This window comes from Zootermopsis nevadensis, unplaced genomic scaffold (assembly GCF_977971745.1).
Source record: "Zootermopsis nevadensis isolate Lab colony 2312 unplaced genomic scaffold, Znev_1.0 Znev_ptg000010l, whole genome shotgun sequence".
Lineage (NCBI taxonomy): Eukaryota > Metazoa > Arthropoda > Insecta > Blattodea > Termopsidae > Zootermopsis > Zootermopsis nevadensis.
The window spans coordinates 20,669,586-20,687,557 of NW_028259142.1; the positions used below are offsets into that span (position 1 = coordinate 20,669,586).

Here is a 17,972-nt window from a genome sequence, read left to right on the forward strand (position 1 = left end):
TAATTTTACTTCTCTGGTATTTGAACTAAATTACCAAAACATTAGTGAGGTGTTACCATTAACATTCTGTATGCTGGAAGACAATACGCTACAACTGGGGCATATTGGAACCTTCCTGTTTAACTTCCTGAATAATATTAGAAAAGTTTAAATCACAAAGCTTACTGAAGATATCCGTCTTCTGGGTTATTGCGCTGTGGAGTCTGGTCGATGCTAACCAACGTTTCAGAGGTCATACTGCCTCCGTCATCAGGGCATATTCATCGCCCTGATGACGGAGGCAGTATGACCTCTGAAACGTTGGTTAACATCGACCAGACTACACAGCGCAATAACCCAGAAGACAGAAATCTTCATACCCTGATGACGGAGGCAGTATGACCTCTGAAACGTTGGTAAACATCGGCCAGACTAAACAGTGCAACAACCCAGAAGACAGAAATCTTCATACTCATCGCCCTGATGACGGAGGCAGTATGACCTCTGAAACGTTGGTTAACATCGATCAGACTACACAGCGCAACAACCCAGAAGACAGAAATCTTCATACTCATCGCCCTGATGATGGAGGCAGTATGACCTCTGAAACGTTGGCAAACATCGACCAGACTACACAGCGCAACAACCCAGAAGGCATAAATCTTCATACTCTGATGACGGAGACAGTATGACCTCTGAAACGTTGGTAAACATCGACCAGACTACACAGCACAACAACCAAGAAGACAGAAATCTTCATACTCTGATGATGGAGGCAGTATGACCTCTGAAACGTTGGTTAACATCGACCAGACTACACAGCGCAACAACCCAGAAGACAGAAATCTTCAGACTCACCGCTGTGAAAACCTCAAGTCTTACACAAAGCTTACTCTTTGTGAAATATCCTCCAATCCTATGAACATTCATAAATTTTATGCATTAAATATTAAGTCAGAAGTTACAATACATTGAGATTATACCAAGTAATATAAGACCTGAAGCATTGATGGCAACGGAATGCAATGCAGTCTTTCCGGATGATTGGCCACGTGACGGAGTGATGATCCAATATTTTGGTGACTCTCTGCCTCCATCACTAGTGTTTATGTGATGATTGTACACATATTTGTACCAATCACTGGCTGTAATAGCTCTGAGACCCTGTCTAGAAACAGGCCAATAGGAACAGAGTCAGGGTGAGATGGTCAATGACCCTACTCTTGACACAGTCAGAACTGCGTAACCTGGATATCCAAGATACAAACTGTAAAAAATCAATCCTCCATTTGTTTTTTTTACCCTGATTTGCTATAGTATGCTGATGGCCACATTCTGGGGCTGGTTGAGTTCAAAGCCCTTGTCTCTGTTAAAATGTCATGATGCGACCGGATTTCAAAAGCTTCTTTCCTTTTTCACTGTACGTAGACTGTTCCGCCCAGTGCATTGGTGTCCTTGGAGTTGACGTAGTGGCCTTCCTTTGACGCTGTGCTTCGCCACCACTTATCTGTCTTGTTGGTACAGTTAAAACTACTGTACAAGTTTGTCTGAATGATAAGATTCTCCTGAATTTAAACTTCTCATAACCTGAGTCTTTATCACATTTAGTGGCCCAGTGCTTGAGTGCAAGTGTAGATAATATCTTGTTTGATCATCCCCAGTGGGTTCTTCTCCACAGGCCTTTTCCTCCTTAGGCCAGACCCCCTCTCGTGGCTTTCCGCAGAGCTTGGGATTGTCTACTTCTGGGCTGAATCTCCCAGGCTTCCTCTTGCTTCTGCCACCCCAGGGTCCAATGCATGGTCTTGACCACCTACGTGGCTTAAACCCCTTGGGGACGCTCCCAAACATTCCCCAAACTTGCTCCCAAACTTTCATCTCAGGAGACGCAATAAAGTACCTTGCTGAAGCAATCCTTAATACGTTCCAAATTTAAGTCTTATGCCCACAACAACAAATTAAATTAAAAGTATAATAAAATCTCTCAAGTAAAAAAAAAATGTGGGTACGATCAAATATCTACAACGTTACTAAAAAATGCACAGACCACATTAGTGCTCGTCTGAGTTATTTGGTCCATGTTGGAGCTATGGTAGATGGAAGCGTGCTGTCTGAACGTTCTGATTTTCCCCTGCAAATGTTGATTTCACCAATTATTCATTACATAAATTCATTCAAAGCTGTTTTAAACAACTTATTACTACAGTCTCTCAAAACAAAAGAAGGCTGGAAATGTGTAGAGCACACTTAAGTTCTGAATGTGTTCAATAGTTGTGATATCAAATAATTAACATGGGCTCTCATAGATGGCAGCATGAACAGTTCACACTGCAACTGCCAGATGGCAGCACGATCAGTTGCAATGGACAGAGAGGTGGCATGTGGACAATGACAGAATGAGGAATGAATAGTTTATGCTACGTAAAAGGCAAACAGGATGCCAACCTCTACACAATGTCACTAACAAAAAGCATGTTCTGCATTAAGATGTTAGAACTTAACCTCAAATTTTACGTCGTTACCTAGATTTTCATGCACCTGTTTGAGATAACTTGTCTGCTAGGTGTTAATACTCTTGGGGCTTGCAGGTAAGTGGATTGCCATGATTCTGACAAGGCAGGTGTGTATCAGGAGACAGGAATTATTCAAATCATGGAATAAAAATGTGCAGGTGATGGCAGCGAACAATAGCAAATGGAGTTGCCGAACTTAAAAAAGAAAAGTGAAGGAACAGAAAGGAAAGAAAAAGTGAATATAGCAAAGAGTTTGAAGGTAAAGCAAATGGCAAGACTGAAGGAGAATCCTAAGGAAGAATACGAGAATGTGATGACAAGCAAACCACACAAGAAGATGAAATTGTGAAAGGAGGAGAAGAAGAAATGTAGGATTAGAGGTTTTCACGGCGGTGAGTTCGAAGATGGCTGTCATCTGGGTTGGACGAAGGTATGCGGGAAGGAGTAATTGACGAAACCGTGGAAGTAGATAGTGATTATTTTTTTTATATGTTGGTAATGTATCAGTTAAACCATTCAAATCTTAAGAATGTTTTTTTTAAATGATCTCCATTAGTGTGACTAAACATTTTTGATCAGTTGATAATTCAGGAAAGAACTACCCATAACCATCGAACTTTGATCGAAAGTTGTGACGGCTGCTCTGGGCAAGGTGCCCCTGTCTGGAATCGAACTCCGGTCTCCCAACCTGTAGGCAGTTACTATACTGACTAAGCTATTATGAATTGAAATTTTTGCCATGTAGGATACGGCACCCAGCGACACTCATCGCCAGATGAAAGCGGTCTTTGTACTGGGGAGGTTACAAGTTGATAATGGTCTCACGTATTGCCCTCCATTCACTGTCCCACCGTAACAAAGTCAACACAGATTTGCATGTAATTGCTGCTTCAAACACGCCCCTTCAATCTGCGGACTTTATTGGAAACTCTCCCATAAATTTCAGGCAAATTCTCAATGAAGTCCAGCCTGTTCCAATCCTCCAAAATGTCTTGTTCATACGACGTTAACGTCTTAGATCGGATTGTTAGATTCTGCACCCTCTGTATTGCAGGTTTCTTCCATTCATCAAATAGATTGTGAGACTTTCGTTCAGTATTTTTAAAATTCGTGGTAATCTAAACAATCTTTGACTACGTTTCGATTTTCTCCCTACATTACCATTAAACTTCCAAAGATGCAGTCTATTTTGAGATTTACAAGGCCAGCGGTTAGAACGCTGGCCTTGTAATCCTGGGGGTCTCGGGTTCGATTCCCGGCGGTGCCCGAATTTATAACTTGTGTTGGGCAAGGCCGTGGTCTAGGCAACACGGAGTTTTCCTCCGTGGCATCCCAACAATTACTCCATTCACACACAGAAGAAGGCAATGGCAAACCACTTCTGGATCATCTGCCAAGAACGTATATGAACAGGTCCCAGTCCGAGAAAAGGATGGAAGGATCCTGTCCATATGGACCTGTCGCCAGACAGAACACTAAATAAAATACTATTATTTGTACACCGTCTGGGTTCCTGACATCAAATTTCCCCATTACAGACTTGTTTATCTATCTTTACTTGCCGATAATATTTCCCTAGATACTCAACTATCAAATAGTGTTACATGTCACAGTAAAATCTGGTAAAAGTTGGCACCACGTACACTTGATTTTCGTCATATCTCGACACGTGATCAATGTCGTTGCATGTCTTTCTGCCAGGAGAAATAAAAGTGTGTGTACGAATTTTGAGTGGGAACACTGTTTTATTCATAATTTTTTTACGTTGCAAAAGTTTCCTACTCTAGACCTTGCAAATGGTCTTATAATTCAAGCACTTCCTATCAAAATTTCGTATGCATTTCATATGTCTATGATAAATATTTCCTTCCTTATCCCATTGCATTAACTGCGATTTTCATGGTCAAGAGAGAATGAGAATTTGTGAATGAGAAATACGAAAGAGGGAGAACTGTCGATATAAAGAAGAATGATAAAACGGACGTATGGGGAGAACGTGAAAAGAATATTAACGACGAAACAAGGTGAGGGACATGGCAATTGATGTACGAGTACCGAAAAGGAATCCGCTGAGCATACAAAGACAGAACAGTGGAGTGCTGCATCCGGGCGATGCATAATTTAGCATCCGTGACGTTGGTGCCAGATGCCACCTCCCCTCAGGCTCCTTATGAAGAGACACAACCCCAGAGGACGTAGATTGTGGGCCGTGAACCCATCTCGGCCCGCGAGTCTCTCCCTCGAAAAGTCCATAACGCTGTAGAATAATTATTCATAACAGCATTTCGTAATATCAGCTCTTCGCCAAATATTATACAATGAATGGTCTTCAAACCATGGAGACTGAGATGAGCGGAACGTATAGCATGCATGGGAGATGCGACATATTATTTAATTCTTTAAAAAAACACTAATAATCGCGCAGCCAGCAAATAAGTTCTGTGTCATTTAAGGAACGCAAATATTTATAGCAGTGATTACAGCAGTCCGCCACTGACAGCCCCCACTCACACACACACACACACACACATTGCTTCGAAACGCAAATTTTAACACTTCTGCGCGTACTTTTTCCAATTCTTTTCTTCAATTATGTTTCCGGACTAAAATTTTGTACGCATTTCTCATAACATCCTGTGCGTTCTGCATTCCCCTCCAATCTCATTCGCTGTCATTTGATCGCCGTATTAAATATAACTTCCTTTGCGTGGACTGTCTGTCGTCGTTTCCAGAATTCTTACTTAATGCACAGGGAATCCGCCCCTCCCTCGCAGCTGCTGGAAGGTTCCAAAACGCTCGTAAGCAACGCCATCTGGAATGAAGCACTGGATACGATCACAATCCCGTAAGACTTTGTTCTTAAATTGGATTCCGAGCGTCTGCAAAGATGTTCTGGCCTCCTCTCTCTCTCCAGTTTCACAAGATAAATATTTAATTCCCTTAACCCATCTGAAAATACCGTTTTACAACAAACACCGCGTTGTAAGAGTGGATGCCGGTGGTTGTAGGAGACTTTTCATCCTGAGTTCCGTACTTTCATCAAAATGTTTGACTTGGGGCCAAATTCCCCCCCTCCCCCCTCCCCTGTTTATTAAAGCAAGCACTTTAATCCCTCCCCCTCGCCTTTTCAGACTCTCTGTAACAGAGATGTTGAGCCTGTAGTCTGAAGTGTAAACTTCCCGGAATTTACGTTAGACTGGTTGCAATCCGCGTTTGTGGAACGGTGAAGTTCATAACCGTGTTCACAAAAGCCTGCCAGTCGCCCTAAATTTGAACCAGTTGATCCCAGCCGACAGCTTCGCACACTTTTACTTTAAAATACGATTTGCAATTCTTATCTTATAACAAACTAAATTATATAAAGAAACATGTTTAAAACAAACCCATTTGTAGTCAATAATAAATAATAATAATAATAATAATTAACAGAAACGAGACGAGAATATGTAAACGAGGTCCTGGTGATTTAACAAGGGCCACCGAAAGACTGGACCTAACACTAATGACGTCCTCAGGACATTCAGTGGTTATCAACATTTTCCAAAACATAATCTCTTTATATCACAATTAACACATACATATTATTAAAAATCTTCGTCACTGTGATGACATACAGTAGTGGAACGACTTAAGAGGTTTTTACAATAAACTTAGTACCTCGTCATGAGATTCCATTGCAATGATGGATTTCACCATCAGAAGATGGAGCCCTCAGTCTTCAGACGAGTTTGATATCAAATGCTTAATCTGACCACTCAGAGATGGCAGCACGAATGCTTTTTGTAGTCACTGATTGATTGCGTCATGGGTAATAGCGCCCTGGCGGATGATTGTCATACCACTTCACGACTTTGAAATTTCATAACTTTGGAAATTAAATGGAATACATTTATGAAAGTTGCGGGCATGCAAATACGCCATTCCTCAAAGAATTAATAAGATAGTGTAGTTGCGTCATATTGTGATTTATTAAATTAAAATTAAATTATTTGCTTATTCCGTCAAATCACAATGTATTTAAAATAAGACAATTAAAATATCATTCTTTGTTCCATATCGAATAATCGATTTACAATTGGAACTGTTCCAATTGTAAATCGTGTCACAAACCAGGCGTCTCGCCCTCCCTCCCCTTTCTCAACTTCGCTGGATCACGCGTGTCGTATTACGACAACATGGGACGAAATTTAACACACAATTCAGAAGGAAATAATGTGCGTAAGTAAACAACAAGCTATGGGCACGCAACTTACATTTTTTTTTGGTAATATTTCCAGTTCGTAATCTTAACTCGGTCTCCTGTGTACATAAATATTCCTGATTCTTTTAGACGTCAGATTTGTCACACGTGTCTGATTTTGTCTGCCATAATATCTCCTTCTTGGTCTTTGAATTCTCCGCAAACATTTTTGTCTATTTGACAATAAATGTTTCAGAAATTAAGTACATATAAAGATCCCCTAATTAATTTCACAATTTCGGGAACAAGTATTTGGGATCCTGTATTGAACACCTCCAGCATCCACTGAAGAAGAAGTTAAACATTGCTTTTAAGTGGTGCAGCATTGCGTTTCTGCGAATTCTTTTTTAAGTATGTAAAAGGTAATCTGGGAAAAACACGCACACACACAGACAGAACACATGCCATTACCTATGTTTTCTTGCATTTTGTATTTTGGTGCCCCGGGAGTGGGTACCAGTGAAAGAATCATGTGTAGACATTTGAAACAAGCCGGAAGAAGTCGCGACTGGTTTCCGCGCTAGGCTTTCTTGCGTAATCCGATAGATAGAACAATGACGACTTTTAGTATATGTGAACTCTAAATCACGACATTCCCCTAATCTACATCTACAAGGGATGACTGGTCGAATCAGAACTCGCCACGTTTTAGCTTGCCGGAAGTACCCGCCACCATCTCAGCGCGCTACAAAAGCAAGGAACCACTTACCGGAGCTGGGATTCACATCCAAAACGAAGCCAACAGCAGAGTGACCTCAGGAGATAGACAGATGACTGCTTTCCTTCTTCAGTGTAGGATCTGCCATCTTGAAGCTGAAAACGAGCCAGACGTAATCAATAGATGAACAAAAACTTCCGTCATTTTATCGTAAGACAATAATCATCACACTTATCAGCATAAACGTCAACTGTTCCTTTGAATACAGTTCGATGTACCCGGTGTTCCTGGTTCAGTCAACCGATGACTGCAGAAGCATCTGCTTATACAGGGTGTTTCATAATTAACTTCTACTCATAAATAGCCGTGGGGGAGGGACGTAAGGTTTACTGCTTGGGTAATTAATCAGACTTGACGGAATTGCAAGTATAACTCGGACCCCCCCCCCCCTTAAGGCTTCGACCGGGATGTTCTTTTGTTAAATCTTACGTGGTACCGCCTGATTCGACTTCTAATGGTTAAGTGAAGTGTTTTCTTTGCGGTACGGTCTGGATTCGTAAATATTATGAAGACGAGCTTCGGCTTCAAAGGGTTAACCAGCTGATTTTCGTAATGGTGAGGTGTAGTGTTTTCTTCGCGGTACGGACTGTATTCATAAATAATATTCAGACGATCTTCGGCTTCAAAGGGTTAACCAGCGGAAACTTAGTAACAAGTTTCCGAAGACGTCTTCCTGATTCTAGTGTGATCTGTCCTCGAGTGGATTAGAATGTGCTCCTTCAAGTGGTACATCGTCTGATGAAACGTGGCGAGGAACAAGCAGACAGAGGCGGGGAGGAAAACTGTGGTAATAGTGGAGAGCTGTTTGTGCCTACCATCAGCTCGCCGCCTCCAGGGGCCGAGTTATGCTTGTTGTCCAAACGCGTAGCAGACGTCAGTCGTAACTCTTATAAAGTTTGCAAGGGACGAGCGACCCAAGGGTATTCGAGCCGGAAACATTCAATAACCTATACAACATTTTAACGTGTACAGAAGCCACAACTGCTAACGCCACCTTCTCGTGCATTCTTCGACAAAGGACAGAGTCGCAAATCCATGGAGCATAGTTTTCTTTTATAAAATACTCTGCACTAAGATAATAAGACTTCTGTTTGAAGACTCTCCAATAAAATTGTGTGTGTATTATTCCTCACCTCTCTATCGTGCGCGTGCTAAACAACCGGCCAATCTAACAATTTATATTTGTTTCTTCCTAATGATACGTACTGCAGAGTATAAGTTCCTAAGATATGATTCAGATCTTAACAAATTTTAATGATTTTAATATGAAACTAAATAATTTAAAATAGGCCACGACGATAAGCGACAGAGCTAGAACGAAAGATTATTACAATTTTATAAAACGTTGACTGTACGGATCAGACAGGACTTCTGTATTTTACAGGAGAATGGACTTTGTTCAGAGACAGGCTTTCGTAAAATAAATAAACACCTGTAACATAGTACACAAAATACCTAAACATCAAATGAATTGGTCTGACCACATGAGAGGAAGATACAGGACTTACAAACGATGAAAAGATCAATTCCGATTTTAAAATTGTACCTGGAAAATTCTGGTAGGGATATTCATTTTAGTTTATGAAGATCATGTTTATGTTTTGAAGCTGTGTAGTGTGGTAGAAGTTGACCGACGTTTCAGAGTTTCTCATTGCCTTAATTCTCATCATCGCCCTGCGAGACAACACGGCACCGTCCCAGAAGACAAGACGTATTCAACGCAACTTATTAAATTCTGCTCTCTACCGCTGACATCTAACCACGTGAATTTAAAGCGTTTATATGAGACCAGATGCTAAGGGTTGCAATATTCCGTGACTACCAGCGAGTCGTTAACAAGGGGTTTATTTGTATGCGTCTGTCTGTGGCCAGCAAAGTATCTCTGGAGTTATAAGCCGTGCACGATTGCGGTCTTGCACATTTCTGAATGAGACCTGATGGAGGCTTCAGGTGCTATGTCGGCCCTGTTAAACCATAACAGGCAATCTGCCTGCATTGCGGGTAATGCAATATTGGAAACCTCCATCCCGCCACAAAATTGAGCGAACCAAACCCAATTCACGAGACAGGAACTGTACTCAAAATGGCACACTGAAAACGTGCAGACAGTGTGTTTGTTACAGCAGTTACGCAGTCACAGAAATATATCTCTTACGGATTTAGAGTTTTAAAGGATTATATTGAAACAAATCTCAGAACTATAGGACGTAAGTTTGTAGATCGGATTCATCTGGCTGAGGACAGGCTACAATGGGAGGTCCTTATGGAAAAAAGTAATGATTATTCCAGTTCATAAAAGGCGGGAAAGTGATTGACAACCATTTTGGATGAGGAATGCACTCGGTGGTAAATTTGGTTTTTATAAAGTTAATCTTTGACTGTGGTATTTCACCATAAGACAGAGGAATCACACAACGAGCTGGGAAGATATTAAGATATTAAGAGATAATAGGGGTGAACAAAATAAACAAAAGAATGATTTTGGGGGGGGGGGGACAAAATCGAGAGAAAACATGAACATAAAAAGTATTTGACGAGAAAGTTGGGTGGGAGAGCGAGACTGAATTCTGCAAATAAGAAACTGTATCATGGTGCTGCGGGTAGCCTATATGAAGCGCTGCAGGCGCTGTTTGTGATGTGTGCTGCCTACCTTTCAGGGACAACACGAAGCGAGCAAACTTAGTTTCGCTGGTGGGGGGTAGCAATCTACTGGCAAATAATTAAATTATTGCAGTGTTTGCAAGAATCGACAGGCTGTTCGCCAACTGGAAGCATGATCCCTGTCCTGCAATGGGCTTTCGAATAAATTTATTTACGTTTCACGTGCAGTGCTTGAGGGGCGATGGTGCCCGTCTGGGCGAAGAAATTTTTCATTTCCGAAATGGATTCGAGGACTCCGGCCGCACTTGATACTTGAGTTTCATGAATTTTTGAAGTGAAAACGCTTCCCACGCTAACCACACAGGCAGTGGGTAAAGGCGGACGTATACCTCAGCACCATTTCATTCAGCGATTTGGTGCATTGCAGTAAAAGAAAACACGAATTTTTAATCTCTCCACGCTTTGGCCGTGATTACCTCATGGAAGGAGCCCGCTGTACGCAGTTGCCGTTTCGTCTGCCTCCTTCATCAGGGCGAAGTTTAACGAAGGCAACATTAAGCAGCTCCGGAAGGTAAGGTAATGTAATATAACGCAAATTCCAATACTAAAGAAAAAGTCATTTCGTCGCACGAATGTTGGTAATCCTGACGTCGTCATCGAAGCAACAGAAAGATACAGAAATTGATTCACAGATCTGAAAACCGAATTTAAGATAAATCTACCACAGAAATAGTGCACAGCTGATCTTAATCTTAGTCTGTTACTGTCGACGTTATGTTTGTTGTTTAATTTTTTCAAATGAAACTATTCGTACTTCCTGTCTGGACACTACACTAGTTTCGAATGAAGCACATTTCCATCTCAATGCTAACTTAGGTCAACAGACCAACCGAGATTAATTCCGTGGAGCAATGCCCCATGAGAAGTAGACAGCGGTGCGGGGGGCCTATAATAGTCAACAGTAGGGGGTGACCCGGGCGTAGAGGACAGAATACAGAATTAGCAAAGAAAGCTTCCTTCTTCCTCGTGGGATTTTCTAACATAACAGAAGCAAATCCAAGGAACAGAACTAAACGAAGGCAGAAATATACGTAAATTGTACAAATTTCTACAGTCTAATTTTTTTGTGGTTTGTTTGGGTGTCAAGGAAATTGATTAATATCTTAAACACGAAGAGGGAATTAAAGATGTTACTAATTTAATTATTCATATTACAGGGCACAGCGAAACACGCCCATTTAAAAACACAAATCAAATTAAGAATATGTAAGCCATCTTAAATTTAAAAAAATAAATAAGTTGTGCAGTGAAGGGAGTATTTCGATGAAACTAAGTTATTTACCGAGCTTAGAGACTAAGCACTTTTCAGTTTCTGGCTGGGGACCTCAGTGCCTCATCGTCCAGACCAACTACAGCAGAATTCTTTCTACCTCCAGAAAGCAACTTTAAAAGTTCAGATCGAAGGAAGTTGGGAAGGGAAGAGCTCAAATATAATTATCGCTCTCATTTCCCATTGGCGTCCCGACGGCCGCCACCTGAACACATCCTGTCTGCACCACGCCACCAACCAGACGTCAGTCGGAGAGAGAGAGAGAGAGAGAGTCCTAGCGATTTAACCCTTTGAAGCCGAAGATCGTCTGAATATTATTTATGAATTCAGTCCGTACCGCGAAGAAAACACTTCACTTAACCATTACGAAAATCAGCTGGTTAACCCTTTGAAAGCGAAGCTCGTCTTCATAATATTTACGAATCCAGACCGTACCGCGAAGAAAACACTTCACTTAACCATTACGAAAATCAGCTGGTTAGCCATTTGAAGACGAAGCTCGTCTTCATAATATTTACGAATCCAGACCGTACCGCGAAGAAAACACTTCACTTAACCATTACGAAAATCAGCTGGTTAACCCTTTGAAGGCGAAGCTCGTCTTCATAATATTTATGAATTCAGTCCGTACCGCGAAGAAAACACTACACCTCACCATTACGAAAATCAGCTGGTTAACCCTTTGAAGCCGAAGCTCGTCTTCATAATATTTACGAATCCAGACCGTACCGCGAAGAAAACACTTCACTTAACCATTACGAAAATCAGCTGGTTAACCCTTTGAAGGCGAAGCTCGTCTTCATAATATTTATGAATTCAGTCCGTACCGCGAAGAAAACACTACACCTCACCATTACGAAAATCAGCTAGTTAACCCTTTGAAGCCGAAGCTCGTCTTCATAATATTTACGAATCCAGACCGTACCGCGAAGAAAACACTTCACTTAACCATTACGAAAATCAGCTGGTTAACCCTTTGAAGGCGAAGCTCGTCTTCATAATATTTATGAATTCAGTCCGTACCGCGAAGAAAACACTACACCTCACCATTACGAAAATCAGCTGGTTAACCCTTTGAAGCCGAAGCTCGTCTTCATAATATTTACGAATCCAGACCGTACCGCGAAGAAAACACTTCACTTAACCATTAGAAGTCGAATCAGGCGGTACCACATAAGATTTAACAAAAGAACATCCCGGTCAAAGCCTTAAAGAGTTCCGCTACCACGGCGAAGCGTTCCAGGTAACTGGGGGTGATGATTCATCGCCCTGATGATGGAAGCATTAAACGTTGGTAAATTTCTACCATACTACACAGCGCAACAACTCAGAAGACAGCTATCTTCGTACTGAACGCCGTAAAAATCAAATATTAAAATGAACCTGGAATGTATTAAGTGAGGCTTTGGACTCTTTCCACCTGGATAAGAACAGGGAATCGTCCCTGGAACTTGAGAACACGGCAATTAATTATAGATCGCATAGCAGGCGTTAAATTTCGTGAGTGAATGAGCTACTGTTAGCAGTTTCTGAAATGGGACTTTACTTCAAGGAGTGACTTCGTGTGTAAACACTTGTTACGTCATATAAAAACATTCCTCATTTTTTGTCTTTAAAATATTTGAATACATCAAATTATTTTAACTCTGTACATCAACGAATTCCGTTCTTCTTCCTACTTTCTGTGTTCCTCTTCCACGCTTTGTTCTCTTTGTAGTCCTCTCTTGTCCTCCCACACCCTCCATCGTTATCTTGTTCCTTCAATTTTGCACGGGTCACAATTATAAATTCATTGTAAGACGTGTTTCATAACACTCTGAATATGGGTTTGAACACATTCGCCTGTGTTACTTTGAATACAGAGAAGCCACAGCTTTTGATTACGGCTGAAGGTTTGGTGTTAATAAGAGAGACCGGATATACTCGTTAATGTCACCAGAAAAACAACAGTTTGTAATCAGGTTCACTCCATCCATATCAAATGCTCTCCTGCTGGGGATTAAACTGTTTTTTGTGTGTAAATCAAAACTAATATATGAATTATTAATGTTATAAAGATATAGCGGTTTAAGGTTAATTTATTGAAAACTATAATGACGTATCTTCACTGAATAGAGTTTCTCCTTTCAGGAATATCTTCGGCAAGATGATAAAATCTTATGATCGCATATTATACACAGTTACAAGTATGATACATAAATATATTACATTTTTAATATAGCAATGTAATTAAATAATTATGCTAATTTAGATAGACATGTCAGGAATCATTCAGTCACACAGCTTAAAGCGTAAAGGAACTCACCCTATTCGAAATATTCAAATAAAACTCGTTCTAGATAGGGACAGACAAAAGAATGCTGATGTCGGAAAACAAACAGTAATAGTTAATTAGGACTTCAAGTTTTTTACGGAGTTAAGTCTTCTGGGTTACAGCGCCGCGTAGTTTGGTAGAATTTTACCACCTTCACAAAACTTAACTCGACTGACCAAAAGTTATCAATCGGCACATGAGAACCAACTTACGTCGATTCAGAAACGAATCTTAAACCCCAGATATTAAATTTTAAATCTCATTCCAGCAGCCTAGACACAAATCTCAGTCGCTTAATTAGAAACGTCCGCCGTCTACTTAGACACTCCCGTCATGCATTTGAGTGCCTTTATTCTGATACAGGGGAGTGTTTGGCATGTGCAAAATGTATGGCCTAACTTCGTGAATAATTTCCGCTGATGTATGCTTAAATTACCTAAAAGTTTATGAAAAGATTCGTCTTGGATTTTATTACAAATCACAAAATAAGGGCTCATAAAACACTTATACGCCTATTTATAAACTCCAATGTCATATTTCATGAGGTCAGGCAGGATATTCTAGAAAAGCACTCTTATATCAAGAAACTGCCTTCAGGTAAGTTGGTTTATTTTAAACTAAGCTTTGTACTTCAGCACTAACGTCTTATACAAATTTTTACACAAATAAACAAAATATAATATCATCCTAATCTGAAAACTTTAAAACTTATCTGGAATCAAGCTGAGATTTAAACAGATTTGCATAAATAATTTGTTCCACTAATTCAGAACCAATTTTTAAAACCAAAAACGAAATGTCACAGGAAAAAGAACAGTTACATACTTAAATCACTCGATATAATTTGAGTAAAACTCAAGGATAATGCTGCAACTAGCTGAATGTCCCGTGTTGTCCCGTCTTCCCCTAAAGTAATGATTCCTGCCTTCACAGAGGTCTCTGCGGCACGCCGTCACTAATTCTTTTGCGCTGTTGAGACCTGCTTTGTCTCCACCGAGTCAGATAATGAAGTACACAAAATTCAGTCCAATTACGTAATTTAAAGACCTTGGTTTCCTGAATATCACTGACTCTGCAAACTCTTAGACGGCGAGAAAACTGAATTTAAAAAAAAAAAAACGAAATATATTGACTAATACATTTTATAAATTTCTTATCTTCTAACGAGTATTTTTCGACTGCACATTTTACAAAGCGTACAATAAATAAATTGTAATAAAATTTATTTTTGAGTAAGTAATATTATAAAGTGTCATTGGAAAATTAGACATGCCGTCACGCAGATTGTATAGAATCTTAAATTTTCTCTGGTTGGTTATCACTTTTACAATTGTGTCTCGGTTCCATAATTCTGTCCAGGGGTAATATCGCAAAGAGAAAAATACAGAAAAATAATGCTTCACAAGTTAACACGAGACTGAGACCGCGGGTGAAATTCAGTTTGAGAGGCGAAGACAGTTGAGCTTAATATTTACACTCTTACTTCTGTTGAGTAAAATAAACCGAATTTGGTCGTAAAAATACACGAGGACAAATTTGCCAACTTCGGTGATATTTCCAGTACGATTCAACAGGAACATGAGTGAGATTTGAGGGTCTCACGGCGGTGAGTCTGAAGATTGATATCTTCCGGATTATTGGTCCGTATAGTGTGGTAGAAGTTTACCGACGTTTCAGAGGTAAACTTTTGGTAACTTCTTCCAGACCACACGGCGTTACAACCCACAATACAGCCCTCTTCCTACGACACGTTTGGAAGACCGAGTATAATCGAATTTTAAACGTTCAGTATTTACTTCCAAGCGTATAATAAAATCTGCGTTTAAGAAGGAACTTCTGTACTGCACTGACAGCAGATAATGAAACACAGTCTCGTGATCAAGGTAGACGCTGATCTGTTGTGTCCCGAGTAACAGCCACTTTCTACGGATTTCTTCAACTTTATTAAACAAACAAGAAGACGTCAGTCAGTCAGCCACTTAAGCCACATTAGTAGCGCGGCGTCTTGGCCTTATTGAATTACAACTTCCGCACTCCGTCCGAAGCCAATAACATCAGCAATCAGCTTCGCGACAGAAAATTGGATAACGACGGCGGGCAGACATTTTTCGACGTCGTAAGAAGAATTGAATGAAAATTATTGTTTCAAATCTTAAGAGAAAAAGACAACTCGAGAGACCTCGGCTTAGATGGGAGGATAATAATAAATCAGGGAGAGGCACAGATGGAAGACTCTTGTGTTATAAAAGAAGTTGGATGTCATGACTAGCTGAGCGTAATATTAGCTTCTCAATAAAGACTCCGTTCTGTTGGTTTGGGTGCGAGTCTCTGAGTAACAAGGCTACACAGCGAGCCTATGAATGCATTCACACAAGTGCCCATTCAGAGTAAGGAAAAAGCTAACTTAGCAATAATAAAAGGAAAATAAGAGTGTTTCAAAAGAGGACGTGATGTGTCATTGTCAGCTACGAGAGTCTGTTTGCATAGTGCCGAGAGCCCATGCCTTAATCCTGATCAAATATTTATAACCGTAATTATCTTATAACAACCGGTAGTCATTATTTCGAAACTACCACGAGGGATCCAGGGATCAGTCACACCAACCTAGTCGTCAACTCTCTGTCCTTCCTGCATGCGATCCTCTGTCGCCACGTTCTGAAAAGCTGATGTTTTAACTCGGATGTCCTGTTGAGTTGTGGTCCAGCACTCTGATTGATACAGCCAAGTGGTACTTATATGCTCCACCTAATTTTAGAACAATCAATTCTACAATTTGCGTTTGTGTGTTTCAAATAATTCTCAGTGTAAAAAGGGGTTATTTCCTTAACCAGTCGATCTTTGTAATGGTGAAGAGCTTTGTTTTCTTTGCGGTACGGACTAAATTCATAAATGCCATTTGGAGAAACTTCGATTTCAAAGGCATATTTTTGCTCTGTAGGCTAATGTCATGACGCACTGATAGGCCCACTGGATATCAAAACCAAAATGTTTGCGATCTGCATTACTTTAGACATTGAAACGTGTTGATTTATTCAACTGGTTTCAAATTTAACACAATCTCGCCTCTTACTGGTTACTTAATCTTGGAATGCATTAACATCTACCAATGCAGTATTTCTATTACGAAATTCATTAATAAATCAACAGAAATACGGACCCGCGGGGTTTCTTTGTCTAAATCTTTTACGTCTCTGTGTTCAAGATGTCGTATGACCGGCCACTTCTAAAAACAAACAGCGAATAATTTTTTCTATTGATTCTTCCTACCAGCCATCTTCCTGCTCTTATATCTCACATAATTACTGCTAAATCCGCGGCGAGTAGTTCGATCCTCGCCTTAGGTAATCTCCCCCCCCCCCCCTGGCCCAATTCGCAGCCAGTCCGGAGGAGGGACGCATGCGCGCGTAGAACGGTCCATGCACAACCTGCTGCCTACCTTGCGGGCGGGCGTCAGTCTGCTGTCGACGCCCGAACCACAGGCGACGCCACGCGACGTGTTTTCCATCTCTCTCACTCTCGTTTAGCTGTTTCTGTTTCTCGACGCAAGAAAATACCAGCAGGCTCTCTCTCTCACTCTCTCTCTCTCTCTCTCTGTCTTGGAGCTTCGCGGTTAAACCGACATGATCCCGTCAGGAGCATCTGCCTAACTAACTAGTTACTTGTTCGAATCAGCCATGCGTCGCGCTCCGTTCAAAATAAAGACTCTGAAACTTGCATTCTGATGCGTTGTAATATCTTCTCTTTCCGAGGCACTACATATTATAATTTTCTATCGTTACCTCTCATTCTTTCGCACGAAACCTATTTCTCAAGGCGCGTATTTCTGTAGAAAGTCCGGTATCACAGTTACGAAAACCCGTGGAATAAAATTAGAAACGGCGCGTTAACAAATCTCGGGTTTCAAACCCCCTCAATTCTGTCACTAGATTCTCACTGCATTAGTTCCGTCTACCGCCATGCACGAAACATAGTGTTTCCCTACAATTTGTAGCGTGTGTCTGCGGTCATCACAGTGCTCCGAACCTTGTGAAGAGTGGCTGACCTCCGGCCGGACGCTTTCAAACCGCATCTGAAAGACAATGACATTAAAGCCGCGAGCAGACGAAAACGAACTCGAAACACGGCCTACAAGAACTGAAACATGAGGGACAGCCTCGTGACCTATAAAGACGTCGTCATGTTTTGAAGCGACCGGAGATTCAGTCGGTATTGAAGCTGCTGGCAGTCGCAGGCATTGGCAAGGCACTGAACAGTCACCAGCAGGTAAGCAACGTCTTTAG

General features: G+C 40.9%; 1 protein-coding gene and 1 long non-coding RNA gene across 2 annotated transcripts in view; one reads left to right on the plus strand and one right to left on the minus strand.

Annotated features, from left to right (window-relative positions):
• Positions 1-307: 307 nt before the first annotated feature.
• LOC110829631 (uncharacterized) overlaps positions 308-17,972 on the minus strand; it is a 229,096-nt gene continuing 211,431 nt past the window's right edge. Inside the window, exons 5-6 of the long non-coding RNA XR_015534622.1 lie at positions 7,439-7,542; positions 308-4,746 (exon numbers count right to left, since the gene is read on the minus strand). This is a non-coding gene — a long non-coding RNA (uncharacterized LOC110829631). The remainder of the gene's footprint in view (positions 4,747-7,438; positions 7,543-17,972) is intronic.
• mAChR-B (muscarinic acetylcholine receptor) overlaps positions 17,134-17,972 on the plus strand; it is a 128,181-nt gene continuing 127,342 nt past the window's right edge. The window contains exon 1 of the mRNA XM_087346793.1: positions 17,134-17,955. The gene's annotated coding sequence lies outside the window, so the exon portion shown is untranslated. The remainder of the gene's footprint in view (positions 17,956-17,972) is intronic.